This window comes from Chiloscyllium plagiosum, chromosome 16 (assembly GCF_004010195.1).
Source record: "Chiloscyllium plagiosum isolate BGI_BamShark_2017 chromosome 16, ASM401019v2, whole genome shotgun sequence".
Lineage (NCBI taxonomy): Eukaryota > Metazoa > Chordata > Chondrichthyes > Orectolobiformes > Hemiscylliidae > Chiloscyllium > Chiloscyllium plagiosum.
Window position 1 is genome coordinate 24,391,149 of NC_057725.1, and position 15,451 is coordinate 24,406,599.

The 15,451-nt window shown below is 37.9% G+C and overlaps 1 protein-coding gene across 1 annotated transcript in view; it reads left to right on the forward strand.

Moving 5' to 3' along the window:
- Positions 1 to 340: 340 nt before the first annotated feature.
- The window catches only part of LOC122557702 (doublecortin domain-containing protein 1-like), a 544,701-nt gene continuing 529,590 nt past the window's right edge, over positions 341 to 15,451 (forward strand). Inside the window, exon 1 of the mRNA XM_043705576.1 lies at positions 341 to 451. The gene's annotated coding sequence lies outside the window, so the exon portion shown is untranslated. The remainder of the gene's footprint in view (positions 452 to 15,451) is intronic.

Sequence of the window (15,451 nt, forward strand, 5' to 3'; positions counted from 1 at the left end):
ACAAGGCCTGACAAATGGCACTAAGAGAAATGATTAAATTAATAATTTTAGTGATGTTAGTACAAGGTAAGTTGGGAACTTACTTGAATATCTCATCAGAGAAACAACAGTGTAGGATATGACAATATAAAGTTGTCTCAATATTGTCTGAGGCTATGTGCTCATGTCTCTAAAATGCAGCTTTCCCTCACAATTTTTTGATGCAAGGTGCTATAAAAAGGGCCAAGATTTATGGACCTAATTTTGTTTCTAAGTTCTCCTTTATTATTTATTTTTTGACCAGCACAACATAAATGGTGGGGGTTGTGGCCATTGCTTCTCACCCATGATGTCACTGGCACTGAACTTTATGATGTCACAGCAGATGGAGACTACATGAAATACCTGTGTCTGGTTTAGTCAGCAGTTGAACAAAATAAACCGACCAAGAAAGAGTGATTGCAAAACATTGGTGAGTATTGAACTATTTAATAGTCGAACATTTAAGAAGTGTTGTAAGTGATACAAGTAGAATGTGCAAAATGACACAAAAACAACCTCAAAGGATTAGTCAATGAAGATGATCCTGCAGTAATCAGCGATTCCAATAGTTCTTGAGGCTTATCTGGAGTAGGAGGGATGATGCCACTGCTGGTGTTTGGTGTAATCAGTGCTGTATCAATATGAAGCCCAAACAGTTTAGCATATCCCTCTGTGGTATTTTAATATAGACACTTTATTGTAATATAACACCTGAGTCTGACATTGATCGTTTGGTAATAGTGTGATGCAGATCTGTGGGACATCATCTCAATTGTAATGTTGAAAGAACCAATTCAATTTTGCTGAGATACAATTTGAAGGAGTATGAAGTTTGCATAATGAAGAGAAGTGACAGCATGTATTCAGGATGATCAAGAACTTGCCTCAATTTAATGATACATTGCTTAATGCATTGTTGGGTGTAATAAGGAGTAGGAAAGAGAAACGGGACAAAGAATGTTGCTGCAAAGTGTGCAAGGCTGGAGATGACAACAGAAGACAACAGCAGGAAGATTCTTCCACATTCCTGGATTCAAAGCGAGAACAACTTTAATGACATAATTGCATTAAGATAGGCTGTGCACTTCACACACCTCTCCCTTCTCCCCCATCCCGACAAATTCTGCAACTTGTCAAGCTTACTAAATCATAATTCCTCAACCATTTATTCAGCAAGCATATCCATGGTTCTTTGTCTGTGAACTTCCCCTCATGCCCATCTATCCATTGATCACTACTATCCTCATTCATCCTTCTTGCACATATTAGTGTGTGGACCTTATAGACATAATGTTCAAATCTGCTGAATCCAATAACAACAACTTATATTTATGTTGGACTTTGAATGTAATCAAAATCCTTAAAATGATACACGGAGGCATTCTTAAATTATTTTAGGCACATCAATAGTTTTAGGGCAGACAACTAAAATGTTTGGTTAAAAAGTAGGTTTAAGAAAAATAAGGTGGAGAGGTTTAGGGAGGAAATTCCTAAGCTTTAATATTAAGTAGATGCTCCCAATCATGGGGCGATTAAAATTGGTTATGTTCACGAGTTATATAAGTATTAGAAGAACAACTATCGTGGAAGGTTGTAGAACTGGAGGAGATAAGTATGAACCAGGCCATAGAGAAATTTAAAAGCCAAGATTTTTAAAATTGCGACTTTATTTAACTGGAAGCCAGTATAGGTTAGCAAGCATACAGATGATGGATGAATAACATTGGTGCAAGTTAAAACAGACAGGGGTGTGTTGGATGACGTCAAATTTATGGATAGTAGTAGGTGGGAAACCATCCAAGATTGAATTAGAATAATTGAGTCATGAGGGAACAAAGGCATGATTGAGGGTTTCAGCAGCTGAAGAGCTGATGCAGGTGGGAGGTGGGCAATGATTGGAGATGGAAAGAAAGAGTCAGTTTTGGTGATAGCAAGGATAAATGGTTGAGGGCAAGGATAGCATTTCAAAGTCAGAAGTAACTGTGTGGGAGTAGAAGAGAAACTGTTGCTGGTGTTTTTCTAGTTGTAATTAGATAAATAAGAATAGAAGCAGTTGGAAGCATTCTACCAAATGGATAATGGCAGGAGGATTGTGGACTGGTGAACAATTATGACAAAGGCTGCAAACAGATTTTGAAAATGAGTACTACAGATAGTTTTGTCACAGTCTTGTGAATTGTCATTTGTCACATCCAAAAAAGTTATTTCAGATGGTGACAGGGGTGGAAGTCTGGTAGGAGGGATTCAAAATGGAATTCTTGGAAAGACTGACACAAATTTGAAAGGCCACTATACATTCAATGACTGGAAGAAAAAGGAAAAGGTGGCAGGTAGACCAACAATTTGCAAAAATGGGAAGAGTTAAGAGTTTTTTTTGGGGAGAAAGAGAGATGATGGTGGCAGATGTGAAAGAATGACGGTCAGCATCTGAGGATAGAAAACAGTCAACAACGTCAGGTAAGAGGAGAGGCAAGAAAGGGGCAAGTTAGTTTGTCAGGACTTGGGTTAGAATACGTTAAATTGAACAATTTGAGCTCAAAGAGGAGAAGAAGAATGATAGATGAAAAACTGAAGAAGATAATATTTAAGAATCCATCAGGTGAACAGATGTCATCAGATGTTCACGGGAAGATGCTTTAAAACAAAAGGAGAGGGAGAAGACCAAAGATGTTTCTCCATCAATATTACAGATGACTGGCACATCTAAGAAGAAAGGAAAAAATCCAAAATACTTAGAATCAAAAAATATTATGATCTCTCAGTTACTCAAATGTTATACAATATTGTCACGCTGATTTGATTTGAGGAGAGAATGCAATATGATCATGAGCCTAATGCAAAGTTTCAATGCTCTTACCTTTCTGCTACTGCTTCTCTCTGCCAGTAGATATTCATAAAACAACATACACCATTTCCTGCGAAATTCGTAGTTCCTTCTGCGGCTATGCCATTGCTTAAATTTGCATTACAGTGAATCCAATTTGCTAGTTAGCTGAAAAATCACTTGGTGGCATTCAGTTCTCAAGTGAGCAACTGCAGACAGTAGTGGCATGAATTACAGCGTTGATAAGAAAGAGTCTGTGTTGGAGGGCATAGTCTTTTCTAAGCTCTGCTCAGCTGAACATTGACGTTACCTTCTGGAGGTTGTCAATGGAAAGAATAATAATATTGTGGTAGCAGAAATATTTGACAAATTGGTCACTCCTCCCTGTACACTGTCAATGATTGCTAAGAGAATGGAGGAATTCTGCTCAAACTTGAGTCGATTGATGTCACAGGCCATTATGTTGATATCTGTTCACCGATCGTCCAACTGCAATCAGACGAGGCCATGGAAGTCTTGACCACAGACTCTAACTGCCAATATATCTAACGCTTTAAAGAGGATGGCAGATGCTTTAGCTTTACAACACGTCATTGATGTGTGCAAAGATACATTCCAGTAGACAGCTGTAATTAAAGAAGTGGCTCATGACGGATGATGCCAAAAGAGGAGGTGAAAATAGGAATTCTACTTAGAACACTCTCACGTCTCACCTATTGAGCCCCAGTTACATGCTGACTCCTCAATCAGTACCCAGCATACTCCATTCTGTCCCAATGGCTCCATCTGCCCCCACACAGGTGAAGGTGCTGTGATTTCTGGAGGTCATTTGTCAAAAACATCTCCACATCAGAATAGGAATCTTTGCCATCCTTTGTTGAAAGGCTTTCACCATGTAAGAACAATGCCAAACAGGAGAGCAATACAATGTTGTTTCAGAAAATATGCACATGGGAGGTGAACAAAATATTATATTGTTAGTTTTTCATTGTTTAAATGGAATCATGTAAACTTTATTGCTTTGTAACACTTTTCTATGTTGTTTGATTGCAAGGTGGCAACACAGCTTTTATTGATGTATGGGCAGACATGAATCTATGGGGTCAAGTGGGAGGGATGTGCAATGGGTCAATGATTGGACCGCTTTACTGCTTTGTGTATGAAAAATTGTGAGGTGAGGAGGGTACAGAGTCATTATGAGATGTGATTGTTACATCAGTCCAGTGACTAATAACCTAACAATCTCTGGCAACCACGACAGCAAGCTGAATGGCTGTTGCTATGTTAAGGTCACTACCTTCATCCTCCACTCTTTCTCAGTTATGAACCCAAAATTATATGTCTCTTTCTGCATGAATGCTGAGTAATTACAACATTTGCTTTATTTATTCCAAAAGCGTGATTCTCATTCACTTGTAAAACAAATAGTGTTGTGATCGGTAAAGTTAAAATTTAGTGTGTATTATATCTAAAATTAAAATAACAGACAAATCCTTAAATCTTAATTCCTTAATCTTTATCCTTAGTTCCTTACCAAAGAGCCAACTCAAAATTTACAGTTCCCATTCAGAAAATGATTAAATATCTAATTATTTATATAGTCTGATATTAACTAATCCAAGTTATATTAACAGCTATACAACTAAACATTTATATTTTGATTGAATAGACAATGAAATTACAAGTTAATATTTCATTATTAACACTTCTGATAACAGAGCAGCATTTTAACATATAATACATAATATTTGAGCAGGTATGATCAACTAATAAAATTCATAAGTTTAATCTTATAAACTGTTAAAACAACAAAATTTAGATGCTGGAAATCTGAAATACAAATTGAAAGTGCCAGAGAAACTCAGCAGATCTGGCAGCATCGGCAGAGAGAGAAGCTGAATTAATGTTTCGTGTCGAGGGACCCTTCTTCAGAACTGAAAGTGTCTGGGGCATTAGCAACTATCTGTAAGTATCCTATTCTCTTCTTACCCATCCTTCCCCCCAACTTCCATTATCAACATGAATACGACCGTTCCCCAGATATTTTCAGTTCTGATGAAGTATCACTGGACTCAAAACATTAACTCTATTTCTCCCTCTACAGATGCTGCCAGACATGCTGAGTTTCTCTGGCATTTTCTGTTTGTCTTATCAAATGTAGTTTTGGTGTGCCACTGTAACACAGCACCTACTCATACAAATTAATAAAATTCATATCCAAGATTAGCATAAAGTTGAAAAAGTTATTTTCTCATTGAAAAAGTTAACAGTTCTGAATTAAGAATCTATAGGATATATTAGAAATCTAGTTAATACGGCAGATAAAATATAATAGATTTAGATTTTATTGGCATGTGTTCTTAAGTACGGGGTAAAAGAGTACAGTGAAAAGCATATAATGTTGCCAAACATGGCACCACCTTAGTTACAAAGTTGCAGAGCTGCAATCAGTGCTCGCTGCTGCCATAATCCGGGCTTGTGCTGGGCCCCAGTGGCTGCCACAACTCGTTGCCACCACTGCCTCCACGTCTCCAAGTTTGTGAACATTCAAGGTGCATGCTGGGCTTCCTCCATGCTGGGCTCACTCGGGCGAGGCATGTTCGAGGTCCACTGCAGGTGCCAACCGAACTCACGAGGTAAGTAAGGAAAATAGAACGTAAAAAACCAAACAAGAAAAGAGAAAAGAGAAAGAAAAGAAATGCAGTTGGAACGAATGACCTCCCACTGTGCCACCATTTTGCATTTAGATACGGCTAAGTTAAGATTAGCTACTGTTGCAGGAGGAATGTAGATGTTGTATATTTCTTAAATTCTAAAAGATTGGAAAGTTGACATCCAAAACATTTTGGCGATTTTCTCAGTCATTGAAAGTTAAAATGTAGCTGCAACTAGTAATTAGGAAGTCAAGTGGTATATCAGCATTTATTGCAAGAGGATTTGAGTATAGAAATAAAGATGTCTTGCTTATGTTTGAAATATTTGATTCCCTTCGCTAAAGAAGGATATCTTTCCATAAAGAGAGTGCAGTGCTGGTTTGCCAGAATAATTCCTGAAATTGGAAGACTGTTCAATGAGGAGAGACTGGTCCTGTATTCTCGATACTTTTAAAGAATGTGAGGTGATCTCATTGAAATTTATAAAATTCTTGAAAGGCTTGGCCAGGATATGTGCAGAAAGGATGTTTCCCTGGCTGAGGGGTTGAGAATCAGGGACAGAGTCTCAGAATAAGAGCCAAGCCATTTAGGACTGAGATAAGGAGGAATTTCATCATTCAGAAGGTAGTGGATCTTTAGAATTCTCTCTCCCAAGGATTGAAGAAGTATAGTGATTGTATATATTGAAAATAGAGATTGATAGATTTTTTGGTAATACTGTCATGAAGGGATATGAAAAAGATGTGTTGATGTAGATGATTAATCTATGATCCTACCTCACTAGCTACATGACAAAGGAGCAGTGCTCTGAAAGCTTGTACTTCCAAATTATCTTGTTGGACTATAGCCAATGCATGCACCCTCCCACAGACCTATACCCCATTGCACTCACATACATGCACACTGTCTCTCACAGAAACTCACACCCCCATGCACACACACCCACCCACATGCACACACTCACTCGATCTCCCCTGCACACACACATAAAAGTTTGTGGGGTGAATTTGTACTTGCAGAATTACATTTCATTTTGCTCAAACACTGCATAAATCCACATACAATTCTGTAAATCCCACTTTAGAAATAGAATCAGTCTGACCTAACATTGGGACACAGACAGACTTTAACTTCACACCTTCAGTGCATTATCTGAGCTGAGATGACACCTATTGTTAAAAGCTATCTTGTGAATGTAACTTTAAAAACATTCTAGAATTTACATTTGAAGGAGTCGAAACTAACATGATCACTCTAAAAGATGAAGGACTCAAGCTAAATTTGTTTAATATTACATACCAATGACACTGCAATCCTGTTGCTATAAATTCTGTGTTGTATGAGTCTGCTCCACAACCACCTGATGAAGAAGCAGCGCTTAGAAAGCTAGTGCCTCCAATTAAACCTGTTGGACCATAACCTGGTGTTGTGTGACTTTTAACTTTGTCCACCCACTCCAACACGGGCACCTCCAAATCATGTTCTTCCAGTTATGTGTAATCAATTTAGTTGTCACACCTTTTTCTGGTATGCTTTTATTGACCTTTATGAACATTAGCATGAGGCATCACTTTCTGTCATGGAGATATCTTTTGTTTTTTATGTCAATGATTTTCTCCTTATTGTTCCATATAAGACTGAATTTGAAAAAGGAAATGAAAATGATATATTTTCTATAATGAACAGTTAATCTGCAATAGCAGTTTTTACTGGCATAATGAATTGAATATCAGTGATTACACTGTCTGTAAAGCACAGACTCTTTGATTGCTCTACATACAAAGAGTGATTTGGTGAAGCTTTCTCTAATTGTGGATTATTCCATAGATAGAGAAATGAGATAAAAAGGCCTGAATCTCACAAATGAGTGAATGTAATGACATACTGAATGAACTAAGTTGAAGTAATAATTATCTAGTGAACACTGTTTGAATGTACATTCTTGTTTACTTGACTATTTTAAATTGGATTAACAACTGGCTGAGATTTCAAACTATTGCATCCCTGGCCGTCTCCTGCTTGCCAACATGCCCACTGTAGGCAAATCCCACATGGTGACACAATGGAATCCCTAGGCAACTTTAACCAGAAATTATTCAGTGACTGATTTGTCATTTAAACCCAAGCAGAGAAGGTCGAGCAACTTAAGTCAGTTTTTGTATTTCTGTTTCATTATGTTGTCAGCTTGTCTCTCCCTTCCCAAACAAGTCTTCTCAAGTCCCTACTACACCCCCTCTAAGAACATCTCACGGGAATCCAGATCCTTAGTGAATACCTCCCATGGCAAGAAAGTCTTCTCCCAACCACCAGCCAACTAGTATTTCCCATGAATGGTACTCATCAGCATGCAGATGAGGCCAAAGAAATAGAACTTCCAAGGTCCTTAAATTTCCTGTGCATCTTGGCCACTTGTCTGGAAGCATTTTGGACTTTTAAAAGATTTCCACTAGCAGAGGATTAAATATTAAAGTTCTGAAAGATACAGGGAACAAAAATATTTCAGGTTGTGATTTTCTTTGTCCTGAAACCCAAGGTATGGAATCCAATGAACATTTGCTAGTAATTAGGTAGATTTATTTTAGTAGGCGACAGAATTGTTTCTCTTTGTTGGCTGCAACAATTAATGATTGACCTGTGAGTTAAGCCTGGTTACAAGTGCTTTGGTCACATGGTTTTTGTGTCTAGCAACTGTTGCTAGAGATCCTAGGCTTTGGTTCTTGCCTGTGATTCATTGTGGAAGAGTTTATCAGTGGACAACCTTGATGATAATTGCAAACTTTGAAAGAAAACATCAAAGAAATGAAAACAACTTCATAGAATTTTAATTCAGGTACATTGGAATCTTTTGATAGTTGTGCTCTTAATGAAAACATGATTTGGAGATGCCGGTGTTGGACTGGCATGTACAAAGTTAAAAGTCACACAACACCAGGTTATAGTCCAACAAGTTTAATTAAAAGCACACTAGTTTTCGGAGCGACGCTCCTTCATCTGACTATCACCTAATGAAGGAGCGTCGCTCCAAAAGCTAGTGTGCTTCCAATTAAACCTGTTGGACTATAACCTGGTATTGTGTGACTTTTAACTTAATGAAAACACTTCTTGATTTCCTGTTTATGTACCAGTAACTGAGGCATATGAAAGGGCTGCATAAAGAACAAGAGTAAACTAAAGAAGTACTTATCTTTTATAGATTAAAATTTACTGAAACGTAATGGGGTATGTTGGACTTAATTTTAATGTGAGGACATGGATTGCATTGTAGTAGACCTGAAATTATTTTTTGTTCTTGGACCGATTAACATGTATTCTAACAAATAATTGTGACTGGTTCAGTTAGTCAGCAAGGCAAAACCACACAAAGAAATCAGAATAACAAAATGAAAAGTGAACAGTAAGTACATCACATTGAAGGCATCCCAGTAAAGCTCATTAATAGCAATCATTAAAATAAAGAACAACAAACATCTTTCTAATAAGCCTTAAACCTAGATTCTGATTTTAGTCAATGTCACGTTTACTCCAATTTGGTATATAATCTGGTTTAAATGTATCAAATGTATGTGGGTGGATTTAAGAACACTGCTCCAGTATATTTTTGCTACCCGTTTGGCAATTGTATAGCATAGATACGTGGAGAAAGATAGCCACAACTTCTATGTCCAAATCTAAAATAAGTGTTAGTGAAAGCATAATGATAATGATAATGTTACTAGACTAGTTGTCCAAAAGCCCAGACTAAGATCTAGAGACATGAGTTCAAATTCTATGATGGCAACTGCAGAATTCAAATTTAATTAATTAATTAAATAAAACTGGAGTAAAAACCTAGTGTGAACAATGGTTACCATGAAACAACTGGATTGTCATAAAACCACTTGGTTCACTAATGTCTTTCAATTTTAGAGAACGAAATCTGCTGACTATATATGATGTGTTCTATAGATGAATCCAGCCTTGCAGCAATATGGTTAAATTCTATCTGCCCTCTGATAATGCCAAGCAAAACACACATCATTTGCAAGCAAGTGGCTCAAAACCACTCTGACAAGGGCAATTAGGGATGGGTAATATACACTGGCCTTTTCAGCACAGCACAGTGCCCATGATTGAACTGAAAAAAAGACAATCATATTTGGATGTGTGTGGCATATTATATGAGTGGACAGGCCATACTAGATATACAAAAAAGTGAGAAAATAGCACCAGGAAAATTAGGACTACCTAATGTAAAAATTTACACACAGTTCATATCTCTCAACTGTGCTCTTTCTTGAAATAGCAGGAGTCCATAACTTAACTGATCGCCTTAAAGTGGAAATGCCTCCTTTCAGAAGTAATCAATTTCCCATTGAAAGGATTTTAATGTCTCCTTGCAATAGATGGAAGGGAAGATCATTGTTAATTTGATTTTGTTAAGGACATGTGATCAAGTTCTCCTGGGATTTACAAGATTTGAACAAAACTTGAGGACCATCCCAAATTTAACGTCTGCCTTGGAGACTCTTTTAAGTACAGTAGTGTTATTTGCTCCCTGGGCATTTAATGACCAGAATTGTCCTTGTACAACTCCATATTTATATTTTTTTAAAAATGAAGCAAATCTTAGCAGGAGTTATACACTTAATGGTAAGGTCCTGGGGAGTGTTGGTGAACCAAGAGACCTTGGAGTGCAGGTTCATAGCTCCTTGAAAGTGAACTCGCAGGTTCTGGTCTCCTTCCTATCAGAAGGATGTTGTGAAACTTGAATGGGTTCAGAAAAGATTTACAAGGATGTTGCCAGGGTTGGAGGATTTGAGCTCTAGGGAGAGGCTGAATAGGCTGGGCCTGTTTTCCCTGCAGCGCCGGAGGCTGAGGGGTGACCTTATACAGGTTTGTAAAATCATGAGGGGGATGGATAGGATAAACAGACAAGGTCTTTTCCCTGGGTTGGGGGTGTACAGAATGAGAGGCCATAGGTTTAGGGTGAGAGGAGAAAGATATAAAAGGGACTGAAGGGGCAACTTCTTCACGCAGAGGGTGGTGTGAGTATGGAATGAGCTGCCAGAGGAAGTGGTGGAGGCTGGTACAATTGCAGCATTTAAAATGCATCCGGATGGGTATATGAGCAGGAAGGTTTTAGAGGGATAGGGGCTGGGTGCTGGAAAATGGGACTAGATTAGTTTGGGATATCTGGTCAGCATGGACAATTTGCACCGAAGGGTCTGTTTCTGTGCTGTATATCTCTACGATTCAATAACTATATCTTTTGTACATACCCTTTTGGGGTCTACTCTAATCTTTTTGATGATGGACTGAGAAACTCTTGTTGGACAAGGAGAGCATATGCACATCACTTAACAACAAAAGTGGATATTTACATTTATATACTATCTTTAATGTTGAAAGATTGATCCAGAATACTTCACAGTGAAAGCAAAAGTCATAATTTAATCTCACTGCATCAAACATTTGTAGAAATATTAAAACAAAACCTACCCTGCTTCTTTCATTGTCTATAAAGACAGGTAATTCCAAAGACAAAATTTATTTACAAGCGAAACACTACTTTAACTTGAGGCCTGGATCAAGGACTGTTTCTTAAAATCCTTTTTCTCAAAACCTGCTACTTTTCTATCAATTCTAGTTGTATAAACAGAGAGACATTGCTCTGACATTCTTATTGCTTAAGGATCTGTCTGCTTGCTAATCAACTACCCTCGCTCATGGGTGTATAGTCTCCACAGACATTTCATGTTGTGTCCATTTAATTACAGTATCTTCACTATAATTAAGAATTGGTGGCACTCTGGAAAAAGGTACAATTGCTTGGTATCCCCAGTCATGCTCTCTAATGAACATGGAATGAAAAATAGACAGACTGAGTCAGTTACGACATGTTGATATGTGATGGATTCACACATAAGCCCTACCATTGTGTTGGAAATTTCTGTCCCGGAAAATATTAGAGCACCAATGGTATTTGCAAGAACTTTCATGAATATCTCATAGAAATAATGAGATTTTGGAAATTTACTTTTATAGCTTATATTTCTTCTGCACCATGAACACACTGTGGCTTTTAATATGTAGATCGTACAACAGCAATTTGCCAAAATTTCTTTAACAGCGCATTCAAAACTTGTAACTCAAACACACAGAAGGACAAAGGTGGGAGTGCATTGGAACACCATTAACTCTAAGTTTGCATCCATTACACAACATCCTATACAATTTTCTTTTGGAAAATGTGAGCATTGGTGGCAAAGCCAGCATTCTTTGTCCATCCCTAATTGTCCTTGAAAAGTGGTGGTGAACTGATTTCAGTTTCAATTCATGTATACCCACAGTACTGCTAGTGAAAGATTTTAAATATTTTGACCGGGAGCAGCGAAGGAATGTTAATATAGCTCCAAATCAGGTTAGTGTGTTAACTTGGATGAGATTGTGCTTGTGTAGTGCTCCCAAGCACTTGCTTCCCTCATCCCTCAAAGTGGTAATGGTCTCAGGTTTGGAAGGTGCAACTGAAGAACCCTTGACAACTTGCATTACATCTTGTAGAGGTGCTGCAACGGTACACCTATGGTAGGGGGACTGTATTTTCAAGTTGGTAGATTGATTCCCAATCGAGTAGCCTGCTTTGTCTCAAATGTACTATTGGAGCTGCACTTATCCAGATAAGTTGACAATTTCCATCATACTCCTGACTTTAGACTTGTATGTGGTGGACAGGCTTTGGGGAGTCAGGAGTGAGGAACCTGCAGTCACAGTTCTCAGCCTCTAACTTGTTCTTGGCATCACAATATGTACATGGCTGGTCCACTTAGGGTTTTAATGAGTGGTAACCTCAAGAAGTTGTCATGGGGGATTTAGCAATGGTTAATTGTCAAGGGGAAATGTTTAGATTCTCTCTTGTTGGATACTGTCCAGCTCTTTATGCACATGTATAATTAGTGTCTGATGAAGTTAGGCTGATGCCCCAGACATTCATTACTCTGTTGAAAAACCCGAGCCCTTCCTTGATTGACAACTTTCTCTCACTGATATCTGTGGTCAACTTCACAATGTTCATTTATGGAAAGCTATGAGGTTTCAGGTAAAATATATTAAAAGATCAAGTTAATTGACACTTTCTTTGGCTTATAGTTGAAAGGATTTTTTAAAATAGTAGAAATTATTTAGTGCACGTTTAAGATTTTTTTGAACATTTCTGATTATCACCACAGTTTGTTCTTTCTATACAGAATAGTAAGTGAATGTGAATGAAAGTGTCATGGGGGCATGACTGAGTGGGTGGAGTATCATAGTCTAACACAGAGACATGTGGAGCCATGAAGGAGGTAGGTGGAGGTATAACCTGAAGTGAGGGGCCATGTGGGTGGATGGGACAGCATGAAGTGGAATAAATGGACCATGAAGATGGTGGAAGTGAGAAAGTGTGAGGAGAGAAGATGAGAGGTCCATTCTGTCGATAGCATCTGCAATGGTTTTCCAAAGAACCAAAGTGTTTTACTCATCTCAGTCCTCAATGGCATCCTCTTATTTTTAAATTGTGCCCCCAGTTCCAGATTATTTAACCATGCAAAATATATTACCGGCATCATCTCTATATATTCCTACAAGCATTCTGTAGGTTTCAATTAGATCACCTCTCATTCTTTGAAACTCAAGAGGATATGAATCTATTTTGTCCAATCTCTCTTCATAGGCCAACCTTACCACTCATTCTAGAAACAAGTTTGGTGAATGTTCATTGCTCTCCCTCTTTGGGAATTATAATATCTTTCCTGTGATAGGGAGAATCACCTTGATACCCATCTGCTATTATGACTGCCTCTGACCTTTTTCCCAGATCAGCTGACCAGGCTGCAGCTGAATCTGCTCCTCTATGCAATACCCATTCGACAAATCTATTTTCCATAGCTGGAAGCCTGAGCCAGAGATTTTCCTAATACCCACCATCCAACTTCAAGGATGAGGATACAGGTCATTGAGACTGCCTTATTGACAGTCACATCAACTCAGTCTTTAAAGATATCTAACTTGTAGCTGAGTGTCTTAGCATGACCACTGACCACTGAAAATGATTGGTGAATTCACCCTATATGTTCAAAATAACTACTCATCATTGCCTACTTATTTACTTTTGAAAGCATTAATTTTATGACAGTAAAATCCACATAAAAAAGCACAAACAGTCTGCCCCTAGACATAACATGACAGAGGCTATTGTCAGCTCAAATCACACAGTGAGATGATAATAGATTAAGCATGTACCAAAATGAATGAAAACTTCCCTCTGTTTCTATTTAATTTAGCCCAAAGGTAGAAAATATGTTTTGGCTCCAATCTTAGGCTGTAATTGATAAATTATTGCCCCTCAAGTTACAGATGTGACCTTGATTATGCAACTGTGTCAGAAGCTAATGTTGGTTGGTCACTTCTGTATTCCTCAAGGGGCGTACTTTTCAACTTGATGCATTTTATTTCTACACAGTATCCTAGATCCAATGACAGAGATTTGTATGAGCATGATATCTTGTTTAAAAGGGATATGTTTCCTGCTGAGCTTAGGAAAAGAATAAGGAGAAACATTCAGGATGAATGATAGTGAGCCAACACTAATTCTATTAGGTATTATGAACTGTGAGGAGAATAGTGTGCAACTGCAAAAAGACATTGACATGTTCATGGAATGGGTGGGCAAGAGGCAGATGAAATTTGATGCAGAGAGATTTAAAGTAATTCAATTAGACAGCAAGATATTATGTGAAAAAAAATCATAATTGTAAAATGGATGCATGAGCAGAGGGGCCTGATGATATGTGTAAGAATGTATTGAAGATGACTGAGCAGGTGACAGAGCAGTTAAAAAAGTAAATGAGATCCTGTTCTTTATAAATAAAAAAAAATTCCAAAAATATAGTTTTTCATCAATTATCTATAAATAAATACAAGTACTAAACAGTACTGGATACATTTTACAGAAAATACAGTCGAATTTTGACATTCTCTCATTACAGCTTCAATCCAGTTGCAACAAGCAGACATTTTCTAAATATGAAAGGGAACTATTTACATTCCCATTAAGGTTAAAAGAGTATCTTGAAATTTAACAGACTCTCATTATATTTTGGCAGAATGACCTTAGACAGTGGCCTTTCCCCACTGAGTTTTCCCGGCAGCTGTCCCAAGCTGTCCCTCAACACATATTCCCGGACTTCGGAATATTCAAGTCTTCAAATACATTTATTAAAATTATTTATTATAAGTTTGGGTTTCTAGTTTTTGATTAGTAACTGATATTTTTTCTGTATGTCTGAATCACTTCTAAGTATTCTTTTTACAATTTTTTTTATAAAAGGGCTTTTGAGGCTTTGCTTAAGAGTGGATCAGTTTTGTGCACTCCTAATGGATTTTTGTTTATTTTAGTTTGTTTGCAACCGAACAAGGTAAATAATGGGGCCTCAATGTTTGTTAGAGGTTTCTGGAACTTGGTTTTTTTGAGCTTAAGGGAGACACTCATAACTTGGGCTGGGAAACTTGGGTTTCAGTTTTCACTATGAGTGGAGCAGTCATGTGAAGCCCTCAGAGCAGGATGGCTGTATAGATCTGATAGATACTCTAGAGAAGAGAAGGATAAATAGTGAGCATAGGTTACCTTAAGAGTGAGGAGTTAGCATTTGTCCCAGACCAGAAGTGTTTTGATAAAACCTTAAAGAAGTTATTTAAAGCTGAGGAGAAAGTGAGGTCTGCAAATGCTGGAGATCAGAGCTGAAAATGTGTGCTGGAACAGCGCAGTAGGTCAGGCAGCATCCAGGGTACAGGAGAATTGAAATTTCGGGCATAAGCCCTTCTTCAGGAATGAGGAAAGTGTGTCCAGCAGGCTAAGATAAAAGGGAGGGAGGGGGGACTTGGGGGAGGGGCGTTGGAAATGCGATAGGTGGAAAGAGGTCAAGGTGAGGGTGATAGG